Source organism: Dermochelys coriacea, chromosome 8, assembly GCF_009764565.3.
Source record: "Dermochelys coriacea isolate rDerCor1 chromosome 8, rDerCor1.pri.v4, whole genome shotgun sequence".
Lineage (NCBI taxonomy): Eukaryota > Metazoa > Chordata > Testudines > Dermochelyidae > Dermochelys > Dermochelys coriacea.
Window position 1 is genome coordinate 26,029,913 of NC_050075.1, and position 27,194 is coordinate 26,057,106.

The 27,194-nt window shown below is 40.6% G+C and overlaps 1 long non-coding RNA gene across 1 annotated transcript; it reads left to right on the top strand.

The window, feature by feature from the left end:
* Positions 1 to 5,821: 5,821 nt before the first annotated feature.
* Positions 5,822 to 24,463, top strand: LOC122455477. Its single transcript, XR_006273698.1, has 3 exons — positions 5,822 to 5,967; positions 6,668 to 6,754; positions 23,250 to 24,463. It is a non-coding gene; the product is annotated as an uncharacterized LOC122455477 (long non-coding RNA).
* The last annotated feature ends 2,731 nt before the right edge of the window (positions 24,464 to 27,194 follow it).

Sequence of the window (27,194 nt, forward strand, 5' to 3'; positions counted from 1 at the left end):
GCCAGTAAGGGGTTTGATCATCATTTTCCTTGTTACCCAAGGCATCTTTTGGACATGCAGCTTGGGTCTGGGGCTCTGACCCCTTACAGCCTGCCAGCAGCCCACAAACCTCACCCTGGCTTTGCCCAACCTGGTTACTCCTTGCAGGCTGACCTTAGTATCATTCCAGCCCTGAATTTGCCACCAAATTGCCCTTCTGTATGGACTGTGCCTCTCATTGGACCCTCACAGAGGAAGTGTTTGGTTTGCTGCCTTTACAAACAGTAAAACACTCCAACCAGTCAGTTTTCCTGAAGCATACAGTTTATTGAACTTACCCAGCACTAATGCTTTATAATGAAAGCAAAACAAGTTTATTAACAAAAGAAGCATGGATTAAGTCATACCAAGTAAAAGGGATAAAGGTAGAAATGGTTACAAACAAAAGTGAAACACAGTTAAAGTTTAAAACTTAATCCAGTAGGATGCAGTCTTTGTTCAAGATGGTTTCTCTAACCCACAGTCTCCTTACCAGCTTTTGCTGGCCAGATGCATCAGGGAGATTAAATCCCCTGGTTCCTTTGTCTGCTAACGTGAAGGATAAAAATGGAGTGTCTCTCTCATCCTTATAGCCCCAAAGGGATGTCTTTATTTTACAGGTCAGGAAGGATTCCTGGGAATCAGTCTCTTGCATGTCTCTGGTGTGCAGGAGCCAGGTTAATTCTCTCTCTATTTCAGGATCAGGATAACTCCATTTGGTTTAGCTTGATGTCTTAGTTTACTGATAATATGTAAATTGAGGTAATACCATATTCTTTTGTCTAGGACAGACCTGTTTATCACCTTTGCCTAGGCTAAGCTGTCTTGTCTTAAATATGTTATGGTAACATCATAAAGAGGGAATTCATAACTTCACATAAAACATTATCACATGCATTTTACAATGATATGCTGGTTATTAATGTTAGCTTTCAGATGATACCTCACAAGCCATATTTTGTACAAATATTATGGCTTAAAGTTGAGTACCTCTGGAAGACTTTTAGGGATCTCAGATTTAATCTTTTTGTGCCAGAGTTCCCTCTCTATAAATTGGGGATGTTTATAACCCTTCCTTTCTATCACCGATTGTCTGTTTTATCGGTTCAAACTTGTAAAATATTTGGGGCAGGGATTTATCTCTTAATATGTCTTTGTATAGTAACTAGCACAATTGGCCCTTGACCTTTTATTAGAGCCTCTAGTTGCTAAGATAATTCAAATAATAAGAACATAAGAATGGCCATACCGAGTCAGACCAATGATCCATCTAGCCCAGTATCCTGTCTTTCGACAGTGGCCAATGCCAGATGCTTGAAAGGGAATGAACAGAACAAGGCAATCATCAAGTGATCCACCCCCTGTTGGCCAGTCCGAGGATCTGTCAGTGAGAGGCTTAGGGACACCCAGAGTATCGGGTTGTGCCCCGACTATCTTGGCTAATAGCTATTGTTGAAGATATTCTCCATGAATTCATCTAATACTTTTTTGAATCCAGTTACAGTTTGGGGTCTTCACAACATTCCCTGGCAATACGTTCCACTAATTAATTGTTTGTTGTGTGAAGAAGTACTTCCTTGTTTGTTTTGCTGCCTTTTAATTTTACTGGGTGACCCCCAATTCTTTATAGCTGTTGTGACAAGATGGCTGATGTTAGTATGGTAGGTCCTGCACTTTTCTTGGCAGGGGGCTAGATGCTGTCCCTGCTCTTGGGGCACTGAGGGCCCCACTGGTGGTCCAGGAAGGTGATAGAAGAGGGAAGCGGGGTAGGGGTCTGGGTTTGCTTCTCACTCTGAGCCCTAGCCCCTCTTAACCCCCTGAGGGTTCTTACCTTCTTCCTCATCTTGGGTGGGGGTACCTTTAGTCCTTTGACGCTGGGGAAGGGAGTCTCCAGGGTTTTCTGGTTTTTCAAAACACATCTCCAAGCTCTCGTCTCGTCTCGTCTCGTCTCGTCTCGTCTCCTCCTCCTCCTCCTCGCCTGAAGCAGGGGGTTTTATTAGGTTCCTAATAGGGCCTTAATTGAGTACAGGTGCTCCAATTAACCTGTAGCCTCCCCTCCCTAGTCTACAGGGAACCACACCTTAATTAGCCTAGGGCTTATATATTTCCCCTCTACCACTCTCCCACTGCTCCCTGACCTTCTTGTATCATACTGCTTAGGAATAAAAATAGAAATTATTTAAACAATTTGTGTATTTATACAAAAAGAAAAGGAGTACTAAGGTGCCACAAGTACTCCTTTTCTTTTTGCGAATACAGACTAACACGGCTGCTACTCTGAAACCTGTATTTATACAAGTTATCTCCATTTGCCTTCCTGTAATAAGATGGAGAAAAGTTTTAGAGGGGCATTTTTTTTGTAGTCTGTTGGGTGCATTAGCTATGGAGAAAAGCAGAGAGCAAGCCAGATTTAACTTTTATGAGGTGACTTGTCTGCTAGGTTGATTATTGAAAAATAACTGTTTTGACAAATCAGTTACAGCCAGAGTGATGGAGAACAATAGTAAAAATGGTGACAAGCTTCATTAGGCATACTCTCTCTCTCTCAAGTCTTTGGCTGGGTCATTGGACTAACTGTGAATTTGGGTCAAGGACCTGAGTGGGTAGGGTGGCCTCGTTTATCATCAGTGAAGGCTGAGACAACAGTCATCAGTCCATTTGACTCCAGCTGGGAAGGGAACAGCTTATATTGTTTTAGTGATGATTTGAGAGGCTCATCAATAAAATCACCAGTACTCTTTTGAGTGTGGTAATCCATCTGTGTCTTAGTGATCTGTGTGATTGCTAGCTGCAAAGACAAGGAGGGAGGAGTAAGGGGAAAGAAAGCAGCTTGAGTTTTTTCCCTTTCATTTCACTAATTTCAATGGCACACTTCAAAGTCTACAGGCTGGTCTAACAAAAGTCACCTAGATATGATTGTCTCATCTTGCAAATTAGTTTTATGTTGTTGAACTCGGACAGCAATAGAGAGCAGTGTGAAAAGGAATATTCATTCATCTGTGAGGTGCTGATTTCATTGGATGGCAATGTAGAACCTTTCTTCCTAAAATATTGGGACTGTTATGACCCTACTTACACCTGTTTTACAGTGGTGTAACTCCAGTGACTCAATAGCAGTATTTCTGATTCACAGTGGTATATGGTAAGATCAGAAGGGGGCCCACAGAGCTTATTTAGTACAGAGAAACTACTTCATTAGATCCAAGAATGTTACAGGGGAAGAGATTCCCCTTTGCAGGTCAGTGCTCATGACACACATTCACCAGCTTTCTTTAAAATGTAGCTTCACCATTATTGAACCATAGGATGAGCAAGAGTGTGCACTAATTGAGCTAATTGGGAGCGAGCTAATCAAGCTGTACCAATTAGTTTAATTGGTGCAAACCCAATCTTGACTTCCTCTTTGCTTAAAGTAGCACCAGTGCTAGTACACTGATTACTGCATCAAAGTTATCCCTGAGTGTAGACAAGGGCTCAGCAAAGTAAACAGCTAGTAGTCAGAATACACAAAGGGAAACTGAATGGTTGAGTGAGGAGCTATTTTTATTGGATTACTCTTCAGAGTTGGACTGGCTTTTAAGTTTTGTTGATGAGAACTGACATAATGCATTGTCTCATGGCTGTTACTGTCCCAGATGTAAAGTATAGATAATGCTACAAGAATAGCTATGGTACATTTTCTTTGTATTGCTGTTGTTTGTATTTTAAACTCCTATTAGCTTCTTCATGATTATATTTTACTACTTGGCTCTGTTTGTTATGCTCCAAAAACATCAATTAAATTACTAATGTGAAGGGTTTTTGTAATGAAAGTCTTTTGCCATCCTCAAATGGAAGGCAATGTAGAAATTAAAAGGTGCTTTATGAACATTAATGAGTTGAACTTCACAGCACCCCATGGGAGAGGTAAGTAATTTATTCCTATTTTACAGATGGAGAAACTAAAACAAAGAGAGGTAGGTTAAGTGTTTTGCCTGAAGTTATGCCGAAGATTAAGTTAGAGATGGGACCAAAACCCAGATATAATTCGTAGTCCTGGAACCATGGGTTTCATCCACAATTCCATACTTCCCCAGCAATGCATTCTTACTCCCCCTCCATCAGTCCAGCCAAACAGACTTGCTAAATTTGTCCCAGCTTAATCTGTCTGACATAATTCTGGATGAGAGCACCATTTATTTATTTTGGCAGCTTCTGAGACTGTTTTGTTTGCCTAGCACCTTGTTAATTTTGGAAGAGCAAAAATTCACCTGATCTTAAATGTTGGAGTAATCTCTTCCAAGTGTCCTGCTGTTAATTGAACAAAGAGCTTCAAGGACTACATGTCTGCATAAATGGACAGTAATTGAACCTTATCACAGATAAGTGCCCAGTTTTCCCAGTGCATGGGCAAATGCATACACAGGACACAAGCATGACACAAGTGGCTGCTTTATCCCAAAGTACGTTTTATCTCTGTTCCTGAATGCAGGAGTTCTACTGAGATTTATAAGACTCTTGCTCCCTTTGTGGTTCTAATAGCAAAATCCTAACAGATTTCCATAAATGTCTGCATATAACTGGGAGGCAAAACAAAACAAAAAAAATTAAAAACAGATGGGGTTAGTCTCTGCAACCCTCTGTTCATGTTGGTGAACATGTACTTTCCCGAGTATTCCTATAAATCCAGGCATATTGACTTCAGTGGGACTTCTCCGTGAGTAAATGCTTATGAACATGAGTAAGTCTAGCCCATAGGCTCCTACTCACGTAGATCAAATTATTGGGCTAGTACTAACAGCATCTACAGCATTTATTTAAAGGAAGACCACTGACTTAAAAATCAAATTTCTGTCTGAAAACTTCGGTTTAGGGCTGACCAAAAGTTTTCTATTGAAACTGTTTTTGATGAATTTTTTTTTTGACAAAACTAAAATATTCACAAAAATCATCTGGTTCCTAAGGGAAACTTCAATTTTTCTTCTGGAAACCTTATGCCCCCAAATTGAAATGTTTCTGTCAAAAACCAAAATATTTTCATTTGGATATGCTGCCATGGTGTCTCCTACGAGTTGTTGCTTGGTTTCCTCATTTCCCCATTCTGCACTATGGGCCCGTCTTTCTTGATGCACTGCCTCTCCTCACCAAGAAGAGGGTTCTCTCCAGCCTACGTGTCCAACAAATTGGCAATTATGGGCTAACTGCAGCAACTCTGGCTCACGATCATGAGTGCCAACTTCAGGAAAGACGGTTAAGAAACAGGGCACAAACTCCAAACTGGTTGTATGTTCTATACTTAGATGTCACCAACCAAGTATCAGGTGTGAATTCCTCAAGCACTACAACAGCTTTAACATGGAGTGACAGATAGTCCTCTTGGGTACTCTGGGCCATCTTGCCACCTAGACAAGTTTGCTTTTGTGATACAGGAAAAAAACACAACAATATTCAGGTTACTTCCAAACCCAAAGGACCAGTCCCTTACCCCAGCTCAGCTGTACCTCAAAGACACACTTGTAGCCAGTGTTGTTATACTAACTAAATATTTATTAACTAGGAAAAAAGAAATCAGTTATTTACAAGGTTAAATCAGGTAAACATACATACACTAATGAGCTACAGTGCTTGGTTCCAAAAGGTGATAGTAGCTGCTATCTATGCAAGTTCTCCATTAACTTAAAACTAAAACTAAGTAGCTTGGGGATCCCTTGCTTGTGCTTAGAAATATTGCCCTCTCTGAATTCCAAGCAGCATAGTGATTCAGTTCCTTCTAATCAGGCATTTTTATTTCCTTCTCCCAGAGTTCAAAATGATGGAACAAGTATTGGTGCCTGCCTCCTCTTCATGTGTGTGCATAGGAGCAGCCAACAAAGTCTTTGTCCTTTGTTTCATGTGGCTCATTTGGTTTCACTGGGCTTTTTTGTGTACAGGACCAAAACCTTACACTAATTAGTGCTTCTTTCTTGTTTGGTAAGTAACACAATTACAGAGGTGTACAATATAAACACTGAATACGACTTTATGCCTTGGGCTACAGTTGTTATGTGTGAGATCAATACCTGCAGCATCCTACAAGCATTTCATCAAGTCTAAACACACTCTTATCAAATTAACATCTAATCTAACATTAATCTGAGCCAGACTGGTTTCCAGCTATGCATTTGTCAGTGTTCAGGGAGGCGTAGGGGCCTGGGCATGAGCTGGTACTGGTCTGCCCACATCAGAGGGAGATCGTGGTGATTGTGGGAAATGTAGTCTGACAGGGAAACCTGCCTTTAGAGGAGAATGAGGTCATGAGGCACCTGAATTATAACTCCAAGGAGGCATTTCAGTTTTGGAAAAGCCCCAGTTTTCCAACCAACTGTACTTCTACTATTACAATAATCTTAGGTGTTACCTGTATCTGGAAAAGATTTAGGAAAACATGTTTTTTTCTTTTTTCACTTTGTTTACTTTGTGCATCTGTCAACATTTTGTGCATAGTCAGTGTAGCTGTTTGCCAGTCACTTCCCTGTATTGGGGCCTTTCTCACAGGAACATGGGAGAAAAGAACATTTAGAGGAGTAGGAAAATATGATTGTGAAAACCAGGGAGCATCATCAGGTGGACTCAGGAGCAAGTGTAGTACATGGAATTACTTTTAACTCTTCTTTTTTTTAAACTTGATTAGATTATGAGTTGACAAAATGCCCTTTCAAAACAAATGCAATCTCCCTCTGAAAGGCACAGATGGTGTTGTTCATTTGGAGTTTTGCTGGTATGTACAGCTGTTGTAAAAAGATGTATTCCCTTTGAATGAAACAGTGTTGTTATGGGCAGGATGGGCGATCCTGTATAAATGTGCATTGACATGATACAATGATGTTTCTTATTGCTTTGTTACCATGCCCGTGAAGAACATTCATAAAGAACCAAGAATTCACCCCAAATGAGGGTGGTTTTGGGTTCCATTACATATATAGGAAAGGTTCCTGAACATGCCCAGCTTTTTACAGGCCCCTTTTCTTCTTTAGCTTGGGGCTGCACATGGCCCTTCCCCCTTCTACACACTCTCTTTACCTTTTGATGCTTTTGTGGGTGGAGGCCTGGTAGCCTGCCCATTTTCTGCCTCAGGCCAAGCAACCCCCTGCATTGGATCCTCCTGTGTCCCAAATGTTTTGTGTATGTGAGACACCTGTTATAGATCATTGTCTCCCCAATCCATAAAGGGTCTTCTGGGGAGTGGAATTGGACAGGGTGGACTTCTTACTTTGAGCTCATAGGCCAGCCAGTGCATGGGAAATGCTCTGGCTTCTGCTGTGGTACAGCCCTCTAATGGGTTACAAGCAGAGATTTCCCATTTTAGCATGAATTCTGTGGATTCCCCTGCAACCATGTGAAAGGGAAGAGATGTGCCAGGGTTCCTAGATGTGCTAGGAGCATTGATGGCTAGAGAACTTTGTTTCTCTCATTAACATGCTTATTGGCTTGTGTCTTCTGTCCATGCTGCACTATGAGTGGAGTAGTTGCATCCAGCCATCCCCCAAATATTCTGTATACAAACTCTACTCCATCCTCCCCTTTAACTGAGCTTCTTCCCCTCACCCCCACAAAGCAAAATCACAACAAATGACAAACAGGAAAAACATGGGAAAAACAGGTGGCATTTGCACTGTATGCTGGAGGTAACCTAATCAAGGCTGTGGCTAATCAGAGGAAGGGATAACGTGTTCCAGAGCTGAGGGTCATTCACTGAGAACATCCTACTGCCAGCCCTCTCCTGTTTACCAGGAAGGGCTGAGGTGGTCCCTTGGGAAGTAAGGACCCACACCGTTTTGGACTTTATGGTCAAAACCAATACCTTAAACTTCATGGAAAAGGTGAGACTGTGGCCAAAGCTGGAAAAGCCCTTTGAGGGCCTTGTTGTATGGCACCTCCTACAAGCATCATGTCAATAATACCTCAGAGGAAGCTTAGGTACGTGGATGGAGTATTGGGATGCATGTCAGGGTTCTGCTGGATTTCATTCATGGCCCTGCTATTGACTTGCTCTGTACCTTTGTACAAGTCACTTAAACTCTTTGTGCTTCTCCATCTAAAAAATGGGGATTTTAATTGCTACATACCCTTTTTTAAAGCACTTTGAGATCTACAAAGAAGTGCTATACAAATGTTAAATAGCGTTACACTATACATATTGACTAAGGGAGCCTAGTTCCCAAGCAAGTATTCCACCACTTAGAGCTATATGTGACCCTGGGACCTCTTGGTGACAACTGGCAGAGGTTAGTAGGGGTGCAAAGGGTTCTACAGGGATCTCTTGGGTCAGATATATGCATAATAATTCACTAAAGGGTGGCATATGAGATCTCTAGCAAACATTTATCCCCCAGTCTGGTAATTGTGTAGTGGGTGTTGTCTGCCTCACAATGCATGTCTATTTGCACATTGAACCTGAGACTAATCAGGGGATTGTGATATTGACAAGAGAGGAAAGCCATTTAAGCAGCAAGGAAAGCAGGGAAAAATAAACCAGTAAGTGTGTGTGTGTGGGGGGGATGTTTATGAATAAGTACAGTGAATTGCTCTGATATATCTGGGGTGTAAACAAACATCCTGAATATTTCATCTAGGAGGCAAGCTGACGTGACTTGTTTCTTGAATGGAAGATCACAGCCAAGTCTGGCTATACTATGCTCTGTAAGACACAAAAGTATCTAGTTAAATAAGTCTAGATTCTAGAATCCGTGTTGTTTTATTTTACATATAACTCTTCGTTTCCAATACTTCTAGTTCTATAATGTGAATCTCTCTACTTTATTAAATAAACTTGTTTTAACTATAAACATATGTAAATGTACCACTTCTTTGGGAGCAGGGAATCTGTAAATACTGAGGGTGTCCTCTGGAACTGGGGCTGGGCACTCCAGGGAGATGCTCAGAGGACTAAGGAGTTGAAGCATGCCTATCGCTAAGCTAGAGTCGTAGACCTAGAGGGGAGTGCTTGTGTTGCTCATGGCCACTGGAGTTGGGGAGCTGACCCCTAGCAGGCATGAACAAGATTTCCTCATGCTAAATTCAGGTGGTATCTTGGATACCGTAGTTACCCTTGAGAACCGTCACCCTATTGTCAGGAGGCACCTACCAAAAATATAAAATAAATGGCAAACTCATTCCCCTTTTTACTTCTCTATTCTTTCTCTTCTTTTCTGCTTTCCTCCTTGCTCCTCTTCTATTTTGTGATGGAGTGTGTGACATTAGGCTTTTTTTCTAGTCTAAATGGCCCTTGACTATGTTTAAATATTGCTGTCTGTGATGAATTCAGTCTGAGAGAGGTAAATTTACATTTCAAGGAAGACTCAATACACCACCCAGCCTCAAAAAAGGGAACTCATGACATAGCCTTGATATTGAGCTGTCACTGAAAGGGAAGAGATGGAGAAGGGGAATCAGTTATGAAGGGGGAGGGTAGATATTTACTTCGATTGTGTTTTAGATTCAGCTGCCACTGCATGATCTGCCCTTTTATATGGGTTTTGTCAGCTTGTCCTTTCACAATAATGTCCTTGGTGCTACTTGAACTAGTGTATTGTTTCAGATCAGAAGGCAGTCTTCCATATTTAGCCATGATTCTGTGAAGTAAGTTCTGAGAGCACACCAAACAGGAGGGGTTTGCTGCAGTTGAAATTAGATGGACATTGGTTCTATCAACTGCTGCAAGTTGTTTAATCCTTTATAGTTTGCTCTGCAAGGTCCTTGTCTTGGTCTTCTATTGACTAGTTCATTTTGTCCCCCAGGGTGACTAATTGTGTACTGATACAGTCTCTGGGAGTCAAAGAGGTAGCATGCTTTACATGCTGAATTTCTGCAACTGATTGTGTACTTCAGTAGCATCCAGTGTACTAACTCCTTCAACAGCAGTCTTTGACTGTAAGAAGTGTGTCAGGCTGCAGACTACCTTGTTCTTACCTAGCTTGTCTACCTGCCTTTTTTTTTTTTTTTTTTTTTAAAGCTCTTTTCTGTTTCTATTTGTTATAGCCTCCTCTGGCCTGTTTGATAATTAAACTCATTCTGCCCCTTCTGCACTGACAGACTTTCACTATACGTGCCTGAACTGATTTGCAATGTATGCCTCTCTACTGATTCTCTTATATAGCTAAGCAGATCTGCAAATCTTTCTCTGTTTTGGTCTGCACTGGATAAGAACAAACACTAATTTATGTATTTATTTATGTGCATTTTTTCCGGATGGCCTATCTAAATTCTAGTTGCACCCTGTACATATAAAACCCCAACTTTTATGCAAAAATACAGTGATATTGAACTGAATTTCCCCAAACAATGAAGCTTCAGGGAAGTGGAACAGATAGGGCTTTCCATATAAATCTGGACTTGTCACTACTTTCATAGTTTAGATTCTAAGGTCACAAGGGACCGCTGTGAACATCAAGTCTGAACTCCATAGGACTGCCCAGAATTAATTCCTGTTTGAACTAAAACATCTCCTTTAGAAAAACCTGAAATATTCATTTAAAAATTGCCAGTACTGGACAATCCATCACAACCCTGGATAAATTGTTCCAATGGTTAATTACACTGTCACAACTCAAGCTGAGTGCTCCATCTTGGCTGTGAGGGGATCTAGTGGTCAATCCCTGGATGCTTCAAGCCCCCAGAATTTGAATGGAGTCTAGGCACTCTTGCTATTTTAGGGCCTGTGGGCACACTCTTGGGGTACAGATCTTTTATCTGGGACCCCCTCCTGAAAGCTGCAAGTACACTGCCCAACTTCCTACCCAACTCCTTTAACCAGTACTGTACCCTGAGGCTCTCCCCATAGTTTAAACACACCCATTCCCCAAACTCAACCTGAAGGTATGAGCCTTCTGGTTTATCTCTTCAAGGGACACATGGTAGGCATAATTCATAAAATACACAGATACTTAAAATACACAAGATTCTAGCAGCATTGCTTTTTCATGAATAGCATGAGAAATGCACGTTCTATACAAAAAAATGTGTACACACATTTCCCTGCATCAGTTTCCTCATCAGTCCAGAGCTTTCTTTTGGGCCTTGGTCAGAGTTGTCTGGGTCCTTCAGTGGTAGAGAATGACTTGTGCTCTGAAATGTGGAATGGTCTCTTTCAGCACATCTTCTTTCATCTTGGCCACTCTGTCCTGTTCCTCTCACCTGCCACTATGCTTCCTGTGCGTGTCTTCCCCTTTTGAATTCTTTTTAAAGCCTAGCATCCCCACTTTCCATTCTCCAAATCACCAGACACTTATTGAAGGAATTTGGGGAAATTGCCACTCAGGCAACCTCTTTAGCATACCTATGATCCAGACATTAAATTCTAATGAGACATGACACAGCCCTGCAAGCCCATGGCAGATTCCAGATTTACATAGAGGTATTCAGTGATACAGTAACTGTCATCGTAACAACTTCAAAATATTAACTAGAATTCAAAAGTTCAGATTTTCCAAAACATCACATCCTTAAAAGTTTGCACATTATTTCCAGTGCAAATTGGCCTAGCTTCAATTTCCAGCCACTGGATTTTGTTATAGCTTTGTGTCATAACCATACAGCCAAGGGTAGCATAAAATCCCTCCTTTACCTGTAAGGGGTTAAGAAGATCAAATAACCTGGTTGGTACCTGACCAAAAGGACCAATAAGGGAAGAAGATCCTTTCAAACCTGTGTGGGGAGGTTTTGTTTGTGCTCTCTTTGTTGTTGTCTTTCGGACAGAGAGGGACCAGGGCAGGAAAACCATCTGAAATAAGCATCCAAGATTACAAAAATTGAAGTAATAGCAAGGAAATCTGCTAGCTTATCTTTTCTTTTAGCTTGTGAATGTTCCCTATGCTAAGAGGGAGGTTTACTCCTGTTTTTTGTAACTTTGAAGTTTTGCCTAGAGGGGAACCCTCTGTGCTTTAAATCTTATTACCCTGTAAAATTACCTTCCATCCTGATTTTACAGATGTGCTTCTTTTACTTTTTTCTTTATAATAAAGTTCTGTTTTTAAGAACCAAATTGGTTTTTAGTGTTCTAAAAACCCAAGGGTCTGGTCCGTGGTCACCTTGTTTACCTATTTGGTTGGTATATTATTCTCAAGCATCTCCAGGAAAGGAGATGAAGAGGCTTGGGGGGATATTTTGGGGAAACAGGAACTCCAAGTGGTCCTTTTCCTGAATCTTTGTCTAACTCACTTGGTGGTGGCAGCAGAACCATCCAAGGACAAGGAATTATTTGTGCCTTGGGGAAGTTTTTAACCTAAGCTGGTAGAAATAAGCTTAGGGGGTCTTTCATGTGGGTCCCCACATCTGTACCGCAGAGTTCAGAGTGGGGAGGGAACCATAACAGTTTGGCTTCTAATCTGAATTATCAAATTTTTGTTCCCTATGTAGGCACTAAAAGTAGGGCTCCATGTCTGTCACAGAGGTCACGGAAGTCACTGATTCTGTGACTCTCCGCGACCTCCGTGACTTCTGCAGGGGCCAGCATGGCTGACTTCAGGGCCAGCTGCTCAGGGTGGCCCCTGGGACAGCCACACCAGCCGCTGCTGAAGAGGCCCCTGGGGAAAACCACAGCAGCCGCTGCTCTGGCAGCCCCAGCAGTGGTCCCCGGGAAGCCGGCCAGAGCAGTTGCAGTCCATGGTCATGGGCAGTGATCCGAGGTGGGGCAGCCAGCCGGAGCAGCTGTGGGCTGCAGCCCTGGGCAGTAGTCCATGGCTGGGCTGGCTGGCTGGAGAAGCCACAGTCCTCTGGCTCCAGGCAGTGGTCCATGGCAGTCCAGCCAGAGCAGCTGTGGGCCATGGACCCCAGCAACCGGTGCTGCTGGTCCCGGGCACTCCCCTGAGCAACTCCCCCCCCTCAAACCCTGCCAGCACCCTGCCAGAGCACCCCTCCCCACCCAAGATTTAATCACAGGTATTTTTAGTATAAGTCACGTACAGGTCGGGGGGTTGTGAATTTTTGTTTAGTTCCCGTGACCTGTCCATGACTTTACTAAAAATACCCATGACCAAGTCACCCCTGTGATCAAGTCACCCCTTAACCTGTTCTTGGATAAACTAAGCATATTGAGCTTGTGGAATCCTTCACTATAAAGCATGCTTTCCAGTCCTTTTATCATTCTCGTGGCTCTTCTCTGATTCCTCTCCAGTTTATCAACATCCTTCTTGAATTATGAATACCAGAATTGGGCACAGTATTCCAGTAGCAGTCACACCAGTACCTAACACAGAGGTAATATGAACTTTCTACTCAATATTCCCCTATTTATACATCCAAAGATAACATTAGCCCTTTTGGCCGCAGCATTAAACTGGGAGCTCATGTTCAGCTGATTATCTCCCAATTCTTTTTCAGCCATTAGTTCCCAAGATAGAGTTCCCCATCCTATAAGTCTGAGCTAGGTTCTCTGTTCCTAGATGTATGGCTTTACATTTGATCATATTACAATGCATATTGTTTGCTTACCATAACTATTATGCAACATAAACCTTATTTTATAAAATATAAGAATTAGAATGAGAAGACAAAGAAAAGTAATGCTACATTATCTAGCTTAGTATGGTTATGCTATCACAAGGCTTGGTTACTTAATAAAAATATTTGAAAATTATTTGACTTAAGGTATCCTCTGGTACAACATGGTGTCCTAAGTCCCACCCCTCCTTTGGAAGGGGACTATCCAAACAACTAATAAGTAATTGCTTTCTATTATAACGAGTCTTTTTCAACTCTAGTCTGATCATCAAGGTTGCTTGCTCTTACTTCCATTATACAAATAGTTTCCCTGAATCTTAAAGGTAATTACCTCATGCTATAGATTCCAGATGTCCAAAAGAAAAATCATTCCGCTGGCTCTTTGTCTGAGGAGGGATTCAGATTTTGGCTTCCGAAGTCTCAATATCTCATAGGGTTCTAGGCCAGAGAGGACCACCAGATCATCTAATCTGACCTCCTTTGTATCACAGGCGACCAACACTACCCACCGCCTGCACACTAAACCCAACAACCAAAATTAGACCAAAGTATTACAGTCCACAGGAAATGAAATTATGATGTGCCACGGACAAAGAATATGAGGGCTGAGGTGCACCATGGCAGGGAATGGTTTAAGTACAATATACCTGGATGATACGAGTGAATGACCCATAGCCCATACTGCAGAGGAAGTAGAAAACCTTCCAAGTCACTGCCAATTTGACCTGGGGGAAAATTTCTTCCTGACCCCACATATGACAGTCACTTAGATTCCAAGCAGGTGAGTAAGAACCAGTCAGCCAAGCACCTGAGAAAGAGAATGTTGGGTGCCACCTCAAAGCACTGGTCTACCCCACAGTTCTGGGCCCCCAAGAGTGGAGTGGAAGCCCTGAGCTACTGGCCCCCACAGGCCCCTGGAGCTGTGGGTAGTGGGGGTACCTGAAGCTCCTGGCTGACACGGGAGCTGGGGGCACCCACAGTTCCCAGTCCCCACGGGCAGTGGGGGACCCCCGGAGCAGCAGGGGTATCCCGCAGCACCCAGATGCTGCAAGCGGTTCCTAGCCCCTGTGCAGCGGCCCTGCTTCAGGCAGTGTGGGGATCCGCAGATCCCCATTTTGTCCCAGATATTTTTAGTAAAAGTCACGGACAGATCACGGGCAAAAAAGAAAAATTAACAGAAGCTGTAACCTGTCCGTGACTTTTACTAAAAATATCTGGGACAAAATCTTAGCTTCCTGATCCCTGCAGATGACTGGCTGATGCATGAGATTTTAGGAAGTTAAGATATAAACTGGAAGGGAACCCCTGTCTGCTGAGCCCTGCTCCCCATCATCACAAGCAACTCTATCATACAATCAAACTCAAAAATTTGCTCAGCTTTCTTTAAACTAATGAAGTTGTTTGTCTCCACAGCTCCAGAACCTCACTCCTCTGTTGGTTAGAAACCTTTTTCTACTTTCTAGCCTGAATTTCTTCATAGCCAATGTGTATCCGTTTGTTCTTTTGCTAGCATTGTCCTTTAGCTTAAATAGCTTACACCCTCCCTGGTGTTTTACCCCATCCCTTCACTCCCTGATGTATTTACAGAGAGCAATCATATCCCCTCTCAGCTTTTGTTTTGCTAGGCTAAACAGACAAAGGTCTTCCAGTCTCCACTCATAAGATAGGCCCTCCATTCCTCTGATCATTAGAGTAGAGCTCTCTGTTCCAGTTCCAATTTGAATTCATCTCTCTTGCATATGAATGACCACAATTGCAGACTGTATTCCAATATGTAGCCACAATGTGGCTTTCTTTGCTGAGCAGTCCCTTTTCCCTCTCCCTATAGGCTCTCTGTTACTCCTAGTGACCTTTTTTTGGGGTGGCTATTCATCCAGTTGGGTCTGGAATCTTTTCCTACAAGTTTTTCCCCCATCTTGTTTGGGAGGTAAATTGAAGATAGTTTTGTTATTTGATTGAAATAATTTTTAAGCGTTTTCCACATTTAAGTCCTTGAGTTCTTCAGTCTAGTTATTTTAACTAATTTCCCAAGGTCTGCCATTTTGAAATAAAAAGAAGATAGCTCACAACCTGGTTTTGGTTATCCATCCATTTAATTCAAACTGAATCAGCTTGTGATCACTCAGTCCAAGGTTATTTCCTATGGCCAGCTCTTCTATGGTGTCCTCGCTACTTACCAAACTAAGTCTAAAATTACATCACCTTTTGTTAGTTTAGTAGTGATTTAATGAAAAAAAAAAATTCTGTCTGTCATATCCAGGAGTAACTGACTCCTACCAGTGTTAGTAGTGTTTATTCTCCAATCCAGGAAGTTAATTTCCCTTTATAACTCAATTCTTGGTAGTATTCATCTCTCTAATGATATTAAAGAGATCTCTGTCCATATCCAAATCAGATTGTGGGATTCTATAGCAGACCCCTAACACATCTCAGTTATTCCTGGGCCGGGTTCCTTGCTTCCTTTTGTGCACTAGGACTATTCATATTTTTTTATTTTTTTAATGTTTTGTTCTTTGTTACGGTGCTTGAATGCCTGTAGCTAAGCACCATAGAAATCACAGCATCAGACAGATAGAGATGGAAGAAAACCCTGTTAGATCATCCAGCTCCTCTGCTAGCTATATGTTCCCTGTGGTGTATTTTCTAGTGGTATACCTCATCTAGTTTTTGAAAGTCCGAAGTGATGAGGTTTCCATTAATTTCCTTGGGCAATTGAATGTGATCAATACATAAACAATAACATGGGATCAATACATAAAATGGAATGGGTTCAATAACTAAACAGTAACATATTAAATACCAGTGTGGACTAAAAAAGCTATTTCCTTTCTCTGTGCGTATATGGATATGTTATCAGGGTAAAACAAAGCATCTTCCAGATACAGCTATCTATTGAAAAGTAATTCAAGCTCTGGGTAATTAGATAAAGTTTGCATTCAGATCTGAACTGCTTAAATATGGAGGAATTTGTTTCCTCTTTCCTAATCTCAATGGGCCAAGTTTTGTTTAGTGGGTCAAATTTGGTTTGAATTGTTGGCAAGTCTTTGCACAGTTAATTTAATGACAATTGTGACAAAGTTCCTCCTCTACCTTCGTGGGTCTTGTGCTTATTGGTAGATATGCTCACCTTGGAGCTTCACAGCAGCCCTTAGTTTGGCCGTTTTCGTGAACTCACAGTCCAGGTCAACTCCTCTGGTGTCTGACCAGGAGGTGGGAGGTTTGGGGGGAACCCAGGCCCACCCTCTACTCTGGGTTCCAGCCTAGGGCCCTGTGGAATGCAGCTGTCTAGAGTGTCTCCTGGAACAGATGTGCGACAGCTATAACACCCTGGGCTACTTCCCCATGGCCTCCTCCCAACACCTTCTTTGTCCTCACCATAGGACCTTCCTCCTGGTGTCTGATAATGCTTGTACTCCTCAGTCCTCCAACAGTATGCACTCTCACTCTCAGCTCCTAGCGCTTCTTGCTCCCAGCTCCTTACACGCACCCCACAAATTGAAGTGAACTGCTTTTTAAACCCAGGTGCCATGATTAGCCTGCCTTAATTGATTCTAACAGGTTCTTGACTGGCTGCATGTGTTCTAATCAGCCTGTCTGTCTTAATTGTCTCCAGAAGGTTCCTGATTGTTCTGGAACCTTCCCTATTACCTTACCCAGGGAAAAGGGACCTACTTAACCTGGGGCTAATATATCTGCCTTCTATTACTCTCCTGTAGCCATCTGGCCTGATTCTGTCACACTATCTTATGCCTAACACAAAAATATAGATACAACAATGGCTAATTAATATATTAGTCCACTGCATTTTTCTTGAATTGATATCATTTTGAATGCTTATAATATGAAACCACATAGTTTTTTCTGCAGGTTATATTTCCCCTCTGCTTTTGCACCTCTTAAATGATACAACAAAAATGCATAAAAATGTCAACTCTTGGGACAGTGTTTATTTCTCTGTGGCTTTTTCTCAGAAGAATATAGCATACTCTGTCTGGTAAAGAGTTTGCTTTACAGATCATTACACTCCCTTTTCCCCCATGATACCACTGTTTATTGTACACAGTTCATTCAATGTCTTTTACAGAGTCCAATGGGAGTAAAGGGAGTTTAATGGACTGTAAAAGGGCCAGCTTTAGAGAGGTCATTGTCATTTTCACTCATTCCCATTGCTGATTTTGGAAAATGCTGTTGATTAAGCTATTCAACCACAAGTGTTAGGACAGCCTTAAGTTTGGAAGCATCCAAACTTTCATCCATCTTTTTGCATCTTACTATTGTTTCTACAAATGTTGGGATCAGAAGTGCAAAAGGTTATGGGCTTGAGCTGCAGCCTTTGGAAATGAAGCCAAACTTTGAGTGTTGATATCACAGGTTTTGGCTCAAGCCCATCTTTAAGTGCAATATCTACATTGTTGCAAATTGCCGCAACAATACTGTAGAATCCTAGAAAACTGAGCTGGTAATGGACTATTAAACCATTGATTATTATCTAGTCCTATGTCTAATCCTTTCTGGAACTTTGTCCAGAGATGGAGCTTCCCCCACTTCCGTAGAAAGTATTTTTACAGTCCCAAAGAACTGACTGTTAAGACACTTTCTCCCCCCAATTTTTAGTGTATATTTTCCTGAACGTACTATCGTTTACAATTTGCTGGTACAGAAAAAAAGAAAAGCAAATTATTTCTTATCGCTCAATATATTGATTTGCAACATGTTATTGTGAGATGACAGTAAAGTCTATAGTTTGTTGGGGTGCATATATGCACACTTGTATAAGCACCATGTATACTGTACACATACAAACAGTGCATGCACAATGACATCCATAGTCCAGCGGGCCTCATTGAAAAGGAGTTTCAAAACTGTTAAGCCATTATATAATGCTCTCTGCGTAAGAGAACATTGAATTTCTGGAAGGTATTATTCTTTCAGAAAACACTATATTTCCTTGTTTTTATTTAAATACAGCTTTAGTCCAGCTCTCAGTATTATACTGTGCATTGAATTATCATTTAGGTAAAAAAAGAAATAAGCATGATTAAGTATTTATAAGTTAAAAACAAAGTATTTTGTTTTAATGTGATCCTCTTATGCCTTCCTAGCTAATCTGTTTTGAAAAGTCTTCTGCCAAGGTGTAGTAAATGTATTACAACAGGGACTCTCTCTAACACAGCATGGAGCTTGCCTAATTTGACTGAAGCATGGCCTCACATATCACTGTACCCAGTCTATACTCTATTATTGCAAGTTAAGTGGTTCGCTACGGTATTCTGCGTACAAGGTATTAGAAGGCATCTTGCTTAATTTCCTAAGCAATAATGGTATAAACAGTATGCATTTTTATTATAAAAAAGCTAACAATTGCCTCCACTGAGTTAATGGTTCTTTATATACAGTTGGTACCCAGAAGACTAAGTGATAAATCAGAATACAATTAAATGTAAAGTGTACTAAATTTTTGGAAAACTAAAATTTATTACAGAAACAAGGTCTTCAGTTCTACCTGCAATCAAACTTTAGTTTTCTTAAGATTGTATTTATTTGGCTTAGAGAGTTTTTTATTGATTACAGTTGGCTCAAAATAATTACAACAGTAAGAATATTAAAGCAACAGAATAACATCAGGAAAATAAATCAATGGGTTATTTTTAGCAGACTACTTCTGCAGCCCTTTTCTTTTTTCTTGTGGTGCCCAATGTCAGTTGTATTTCTAGTTCTTTCCAAGCGTGCGTAGCAAAGTCTTTTTTTTTCTGGGTGCATTGCATTTATTAGCCTTGCCCTGCATATATTTTAAAAAAACATAATGCATCTGAGATGAAACATTCTGGTGCATTTTAGAGTTTCAGTGTATTGTTTTAGATCTGAGATATCTCAGCTAGATGCGAGGACTCTGCCATACAACCAATGCCTCATATCATATGCACAAGACAAAAGTCTTAAGCATGATATTTTAATATTTTATGTATCAAAGAAGGTGCTTAAAATTGGTTACTAGGAGTCAAGATGAAAAATCCTGAGACAAAGTATTAAAATCCTCTCTTCTAACTCACCTAATCAACAATTAATTAATTAATTAATCATTAATTTTACCTGCAGTTCACTTGAACCTATAGTATCCTTAGAATGATACTGGATTCCACACAAGTTCTGTGAGCCTTAGCAAAATTTGAGGTGACTGGGGCTGAGTGTCTGCTTTAGAATGAAAGCAGAAACTAGGTGGGTGTCATCCAATTACAAGTTTTGTTGTAAAATATGTGCACAGCTCTGAAGAGAGACACTCCTCTAGTGCTAGAGGATAATTTTAGTTTGGCTTTTCAGACTCTTCAGTAGAAAATATTTTCAATAATGGGTCTGATCTAAAGACCATTAGTCAATATAAGGACTTCCACTGACTTCAGAAGACCTTGCATCAGGTCCTATATCAATACACAGGCTAGCACTCAGGCATCCAGATACCAGCATGTTAGCTGATAAAGAAAAAGTGTTTTGATACATTTAAAAAAAAACAGTTATTCTGTAAATGACATTGCAAATAAGAGAGATGTTTGTTAAAATGATTTCTGATTTAGAATTTGGACATTAACAAAAGTTTTGAGAGCCACATTTTCCAAATCTGCCTCTAAAATAGGGTGCGTAGTTTTCACATGTACAAATCCCACATTTCTATGTGCAAGAACAATTTTTGTGCCTGCAGATCAGGTAGACAGACACTTAGACCCTTTGGTGGGTGAAGCCATCTTTCCAGAGGTTAGGGCAGAAATTTTCAAATGTGCCTAGTTGGACAGGTTTGAATATCCAGTTCTCATTACATGTGTAATTACCCAGTGGTGGTTGTGTTCAGAAATGCAGATTTTTTGCATGTAGATAATTGTATGCACAAAACTTGCAGGTAAAGTAATAAAAACTGATTTTGAAATCCAGTTCTTAATACCAAATTTTTCCTCTTTATCTATAGATAGCGCTTCTGAGTTAATAGAAGCCACACATTCACTTCTTAGGGCAATGATTTGGCTTGAGAGCAGGTGTGATTCTACAAGATAAGTGGCAATAAGCTGCTGAGCTTTAAGAGAGTTTGTTCTTCTGAGTTTACAAGTTGGATGAACAGTTCAATCCAACCTTATGCTTTAATAGTAAAAGCAAATAGAAACCAGACTATATATATGGGAATTAGGACTTTGGGGCACCTCAAAAAAATGTCAGTAATGGCTGTAGAAATATCAGAGAAGTCAAACCTACAAAACAAAGTTTAACCTAAGCTAAAGTCATCTAAGGTATTGTTCCTTTCCCGAAAAGGCATGGAGGCTAAAAGTAAAGGAAATCCTTTCATTATCCTTGCTGATATGGAAAAGAACTTAATACACATGCAAACCTGTTGAAACTTTTCAGTTTGTTCGTAGAGGTTGACACCAACATAACTGAGAATTTCCTGTCACCTGGAAGTGCTATCTGGGTAATGGCATACACTGAAATACAATAAGGCAGTCTTCTGTGTATTGAAATCTCCAAACACAGTAGGGTGACCAGATGTCCCAATTTTATAGTGACAGTCCTGATATTTGAGGCTTTGTCTTATATAGGCACCTATTACCCTCCAACCCCCAGTCCTGATTTTTCACACTTGCTGTCTGGTCACTCTAAAACCCAGCACTGTGTGAATGAAGAAGATTTGGTGTATTCTGTCAACAATTTGTTTTTGTTATAAATTAGAAAGACTGGGAAGAGGAAATAATAAAGCACAATACAAATTCTATCTCTTGGACAGTAAGCTAGTCAGTTTGTTTCAAGATTAATACCCATGGTCAGGGCCCATAAGTGTTTGAAAGGACGTTAAATAGCACTCCCAAAAGGGACTTTTTCCAACAATCAACAGCCAGAGGGGGCTTGAAGTTGTAAGTATGGGCTGGAAGTCCCCACTTGTGTGCATTTATCATGAAAGGAGTATTTGTGAGTAATAAGAAGCAAAGGTGAAACGTGCAATCGGGAACAGTCATCTGGTACAATTACAGGCTAAGACTTCCAAGAAATCTGATCAGGTAACAGTGCTGTGCAGGGGAAGCCGAAGAAGAGATTTTACCAGAGTCCCAGAGGTGTATGACTGTCAAGCTGGGAGACTAATGGGGTTAGTGGGAGAAAGAGGGACTTTTTGTAAGTGTAAAATATTTTGTTTAGATTCCTTGGCCCAGATTCTCAAAGATATTTAGGCACCTTACTTCCCCTGAAATCAGTGGGTCTTAGGAGCCTAAATACCTTTTGTGGATCTGGGTCTTAGGTTTGTCTTAGATTTAGTCAATATCTTGATGCATGTTATCAGACTACCCATGATAATGCAGGCAAATTTTTCTGTTTAAATCTCATTTTCTCTCTCTGGTAATAAATCTTGTTTTTTATTAGACTGCTGGAGTCTGACTGTTAGGGAATTTTACAAAAGCTATCTTGAATAAATGAAGAGGTGTGTCAAGTTGGAGGGCTGCAGTTCTGCTACATTGACAGGAAATACCCAATGACCATGGACACAGACCAAGCTAAGGGATGAAAGCTGACAGCCACATAGGTAGCTTTTAAAACTCATCAAGGCTTACCAAGGCCGTGGAGTGAGGACGTGTTTCTCTTCACTGAGCTGGGAGATGGGAATATCTGGTGATATTTGCCTTCAAGAAAAATATGAAACCAGTGAATGGTTTAATCAACATGTGAAAACAATTTAACTCTCAGACTATGAGAGCATATGAACATAGCAAGTGTGGTCTTTAAGGCAATATGGTTGAGAGAAGAACCATACTTTGAAGGTAGATAACCAGAAGGCTAGTTATGTGCCTGTAAATACACTGCTCACTTGAATGTGCAATATGTTAACTACATCTGGATTTAGCATAATCATCCCTGACTAATGCAAGTGGAGGGGAGGGGGTTTAAGTGCTGAATAAATAAATTACTTAATTACATATTATCAGAGAGGAACAGATGGTCAGTTTAGCACATTTTCTGACTGCTTATGCTTTCTGTGAATGGTAGATCTGCACAGATTCATGCAGAAAAGATTTTGCTACATCGGTAATTCATCCATAGACTGCACATCAAAGAACCAGCCATTGTGTTCTTGAGCTGTGTCTTATTCATGTGTGTGCCAGGCTACTGAGAATTAAAATAGTATAGATGCCATGAGGGATTTTCTCTTGCAGTTATATTTTCTTTCTTGATTTACTAGCCTGATGGCTTTATGCTAATATTAGTACACCTTAAAAAGGTCAAAATGAAACCCAAATCAACCAAAACAGAGCATGCCAACTAGTTATGCTGACGAGATTGGCCCTATCAGGTTTGGCTGAAATCTTATTCCCAGACTGATAGATTAGTGCTTGCAGCTCATATGTGCAGCAATGTCTGCTGCCAGGCTCCTTCAGTGGGAGTTTATTCTCAAAGGTTGGTCTGCTGCTGAAGCCATTTTGGGAGGGGTGGATGTACAGATTAATTATTAACCTAATTGAAGATTGTCACAGCATGTAACTTGGTGACAGAAGAAGAAAAGGCACAATAGCTAATATTGAACCATAAGCACTGGCACCAAACCTTCCTGATCTGACGTTCATGGCTGTTTTATGTTTGTTTGCTTGTTTGACTGTAACTTTGGAGGATTCCTACTAAAGTGTGTTGTGGGTTTTTTTCTAGTTACTGCAAGAGTAATGGAACTATTTGTACAGGGAATTTCTGAACATAACTGAATAGGAAATATGATCTTTTAGGAAACTGTGTTATACTTCGCTGTTCTGTTCTTTCAGAGACAACCTTCAGTCTTCCCTCCTGTCATACCATTACAGCACAAAAACAAAAAAAAACAAAAAAAACAAAAACAACTTGAAGTCGAATGATTATTTCAAATGGAGGACAAGGACTGTCCATTTTTTTTTTTTGAAGGGAAGATGCTGGAAGGAGCCATGCTGAATAGTTAATATCCCAGTGAATCCACCAGGACTTAAAGTGACTCAATGTGTCAGGGAACATGTCAAACTGCCATCAAAACAATAGACCTTGGTGGAATTTATATCACTCCTTTTCTACCTTTGTAAGGATGCCTCATAAAGTTAGAAATAGTAAGAATGGAAAAAAATTAAAATAATACACAGACTTCTAAAAATGTAGGTATAAAGCCTTTACAGCACTCTTCGGTCTCCTCCAGGACTCTTTGAAATGCTTCTTTTTTAAAAAAAATTAGTTTTGCCTGAAAATCTGTATCCAATTTGAATGAAATTGAATATGTTTCAGAGCTCAAGCAGCATGTCTTCCATCTGAAACAAAATGGAGATGAATTTCAATTAGATGTTCCCATTATAATCTGTCTCCACCTGTAGTTTTCATCAAAATTGCTAGTAAGTGTGATATAATGTATGATCAGGATTTGCCCATTGGCAGTAGTGTGCCTATTATCTTAGTAGAAAAGCACACAATAATTAGTCTGATGCATATAGATAGCAGCTTCTCACAGTGAATGACTTCAATTATGATGAGTAATCTATATGGAGTTTGACACTTATGTGTTCTCTCCTCTCTACCCCCCCCCCCAAAAAGAAGACACTAATTATTAATTCAGTTGACAAAGAAACAATGTTTCAAAAGATTTAATGTGAACTGAACATAATAGTCAATGGCCACTGTGCAATGTCCATCTTATGGTTTTATTTTTGCCTAAGATTGATTAATGGAAATTCATTTGTGCGAATACACATAAGCTTCATTCTAGTGCTTTAGCATTAACTCGTCAACATTTTGCAAATCATGGCTAGACCTCCAGCCCATCAGCAGTTTCTGTCCTCCAATACTCTGAAGCCCTTTTGTCTTCCCATAGCTGTCATCGTGCTGTGAGCTTGGAATTTTGTGAAATTGCCTCATGGCACATTCCATTTCCACAGTTTTGTAGGGGCTGATATCTGCTCAGTAGAGAGGATAAAATAATTTAAGTTTGTACCCTCTCTTTTCACCCTGAAACTGACAAAAAGACAGCAAAGATTTGCCATAAACACAATGTAGAAACATTTTATAAAATAAGTATCAATTCATTTTGTAATTTAGATGTTAGAATTTTGATTTTTATAATAATTTTATAATTATTTGATTTCTAGGTGTAATTCTGAAAATGTCCCAAAATGACAATTTGATAGTATCTATTAAAACTGTTTGTATTAATTTATTTCATGGTAGTACTATGATGTTATGCCAAGAATATTATTTGCCTGTCTGTCTTCTGAAAGCATGTTTACAATGTAGCATAGTGTACTTTGTCAGACTAGTTAGTTTAAGGTCATGTAAAAATGATATCCTAGGACTGATTAGGAGATGTTGCATAATTGCACTTTAGGGAATTGGGTTTGTGACATTTCTCCCTTTCTTACTATTAATAGTGAGATACACTCTTGTTGCTCACAGAAGAGCCAGCTGACTCCCACTGTACTCTAATACCTTCAAACAAGGCACTCAGTTTTTAATTTTTGCCAGGGCTGAGCCCCAGCACCTCTAGGCTTGGCAGTTCATAGCCCTGGCACTCCGGGGCTTGCTGCATCAGTTATGAATGGAAAAATATTGCTTGAGCCCCAGAACCTAATTGCTTGAGCCTTGGCAATTCTTTCATTACAAATTAAGCACTGAAGGCACAGTATATTCAGATTACCTGTAATGATAAGAAGGGAGTACAGAGCTGTACTTCAGAGCTCATAGAGAGAAGTGATTAAAATATAGTGTTGGTCTATAAAGTATGTGAAGAGAGAGAAGGATTTTCTTACTAGGTTAATTAGGAAAGCGTGTGTGCAGCGATTATTCACATAGCTGTTTAGTTTTTCTGTGGGCTCCTGTAATGTTTCTACTTGGAGAGATGGAAAGCATTGTAGGTGGGTATGTAGGCTTGGAGACGCTGACAGTCTCTTGGGATACGTATCTAGGGTCCACGTGCAGCATAGTGTTAAGTTGTGCTTTAATTGACTAACATGTATCTAGCTCTTTGTGCAGCTCGTTTAGGTGCCAGATCACTGAGAAAGGGAACAGATCCGTCTCCTGGTACTACTGAACAAGTTGGTACATCTTCAGCTAAAGCCTTCCTCCTGTTGGACATACACAGCAGGGATATATGGCGTATAGATATCAAAGGAACTTCACGTACCCATGCTTACGATTTCACGATGCCGTCCCTTCCAACCCTGATATTCTATGATTCTATGATTTGTGCTGGCTGCCGCTCTTGGGGCAGCAATTCTTCCTTTCCCTCCCTGGTGACAATTGCAACTGTCCCACAGATTGGCCATTTCAATGACAGTCAGCCTTATCTAGCTGAGGTTCATGCCGCAGGCTGGAGCAAACACTGTAGATTCTCATATCATAGCTTCACCAGCTGCTGACATATGCTGATAATAGACTTCCTGTTAGGCAGCTATGGCAATTTTAAAAAAATACACTGAAACCTTAGATGAGCATGGCTGCTTTGTGCTGCAGTCAATAAAAATCCACGGAGAGGAGGACGACGAATGGGGAGCAAAAGAAAGAATTTACATTACTGTGCTTGCTGAATGGACTTCTAAAAGAGATGGCAGAAGCCTCTACATCAGAATGCAGGAATGCAGTAGACAGAGAAGGCAGATGTTCCTTTGAACTCCACCATCTGGAATATGGATGTAAGCTTCCATGCTCTTTCCCAGCCTTAAGGAAGAAAATGCCAATGATGTGTCTTCATTAGGATAAACACTGCCAGGAAAAAAACAAAACAAAACACGCAAAGCCACAGAAGGGAAATCCTTTTTGAAATCAAAAGCCTCTGTAACTGTCCAATAGTACATATAGATGGCTTTTAGCCTGACATATAATGTGCATGTTTCACAGAGAAGAGGATATACTCGCAATATTAGTTTGACTAAAGGGAAAACAGAATATATGGCTGAATGAATGCCTGATAGCACAATTTTATCAAGGCCAAAAGCTTAGCAGAATTCCAAAAGAGTTGGAAAAGAATGTCCAGTTGTTGTAATAAATATTTAAAGAGAGACTGAACAAGAGTTTTAGAAGGGATATAAATCCTCATGCTTCAAGGCACCTCTAAGCGTTAGGGGTTAGGAAGCAACTTTCCCTGCGAACATGTGATCCCATAACTGCCCACTGTGGGGCACCTTGTACCTTCCTCTGAGCAGCTGGAATTGATCACTTTCAGAGAGCATATATTGGATTGGGGAGGGATCTCTGGTCTGCTCTGATATGGCAGTTCCTATGTAGAAGTTATTTTACAATTGGATCCTGATTTTAAGCTTGCTGAGAAAAAGACATGGCATATTCTCCCTCTTCTCTACCAAATCAGGGCAACAATCAGCACATTTATTTTACAACAGCTCTCCCATTACAACTCTGAAGACATACAAAACTCTGAAGTAGATGCTATTGAATTTGTAAAGGAGCTGAGGATTAGTGGCAGCAGCTAGAAGGAGAAAGTGGGACCATATTAGCAACAGAGAAGCAATCCAATTTTTGTAATGCCTCAGGCACGCTGGTGAGATAATTGGGGTGTGAGCGCAGACTTCTCAAGTCCTGGGCAAAAGGAAGGCAGGCTGTTATTGGGTTATAGTAAATGACTTGCAGTCTGGCAGCATGAGTCTATGTGGAATGTGATCTGTTCCTCACTTTCCTGAAAAGAAACCTCTAAACCACTCTTGGCTATAAGTAGCCTGCATCTCCACCTCCATGGACAAAATGTA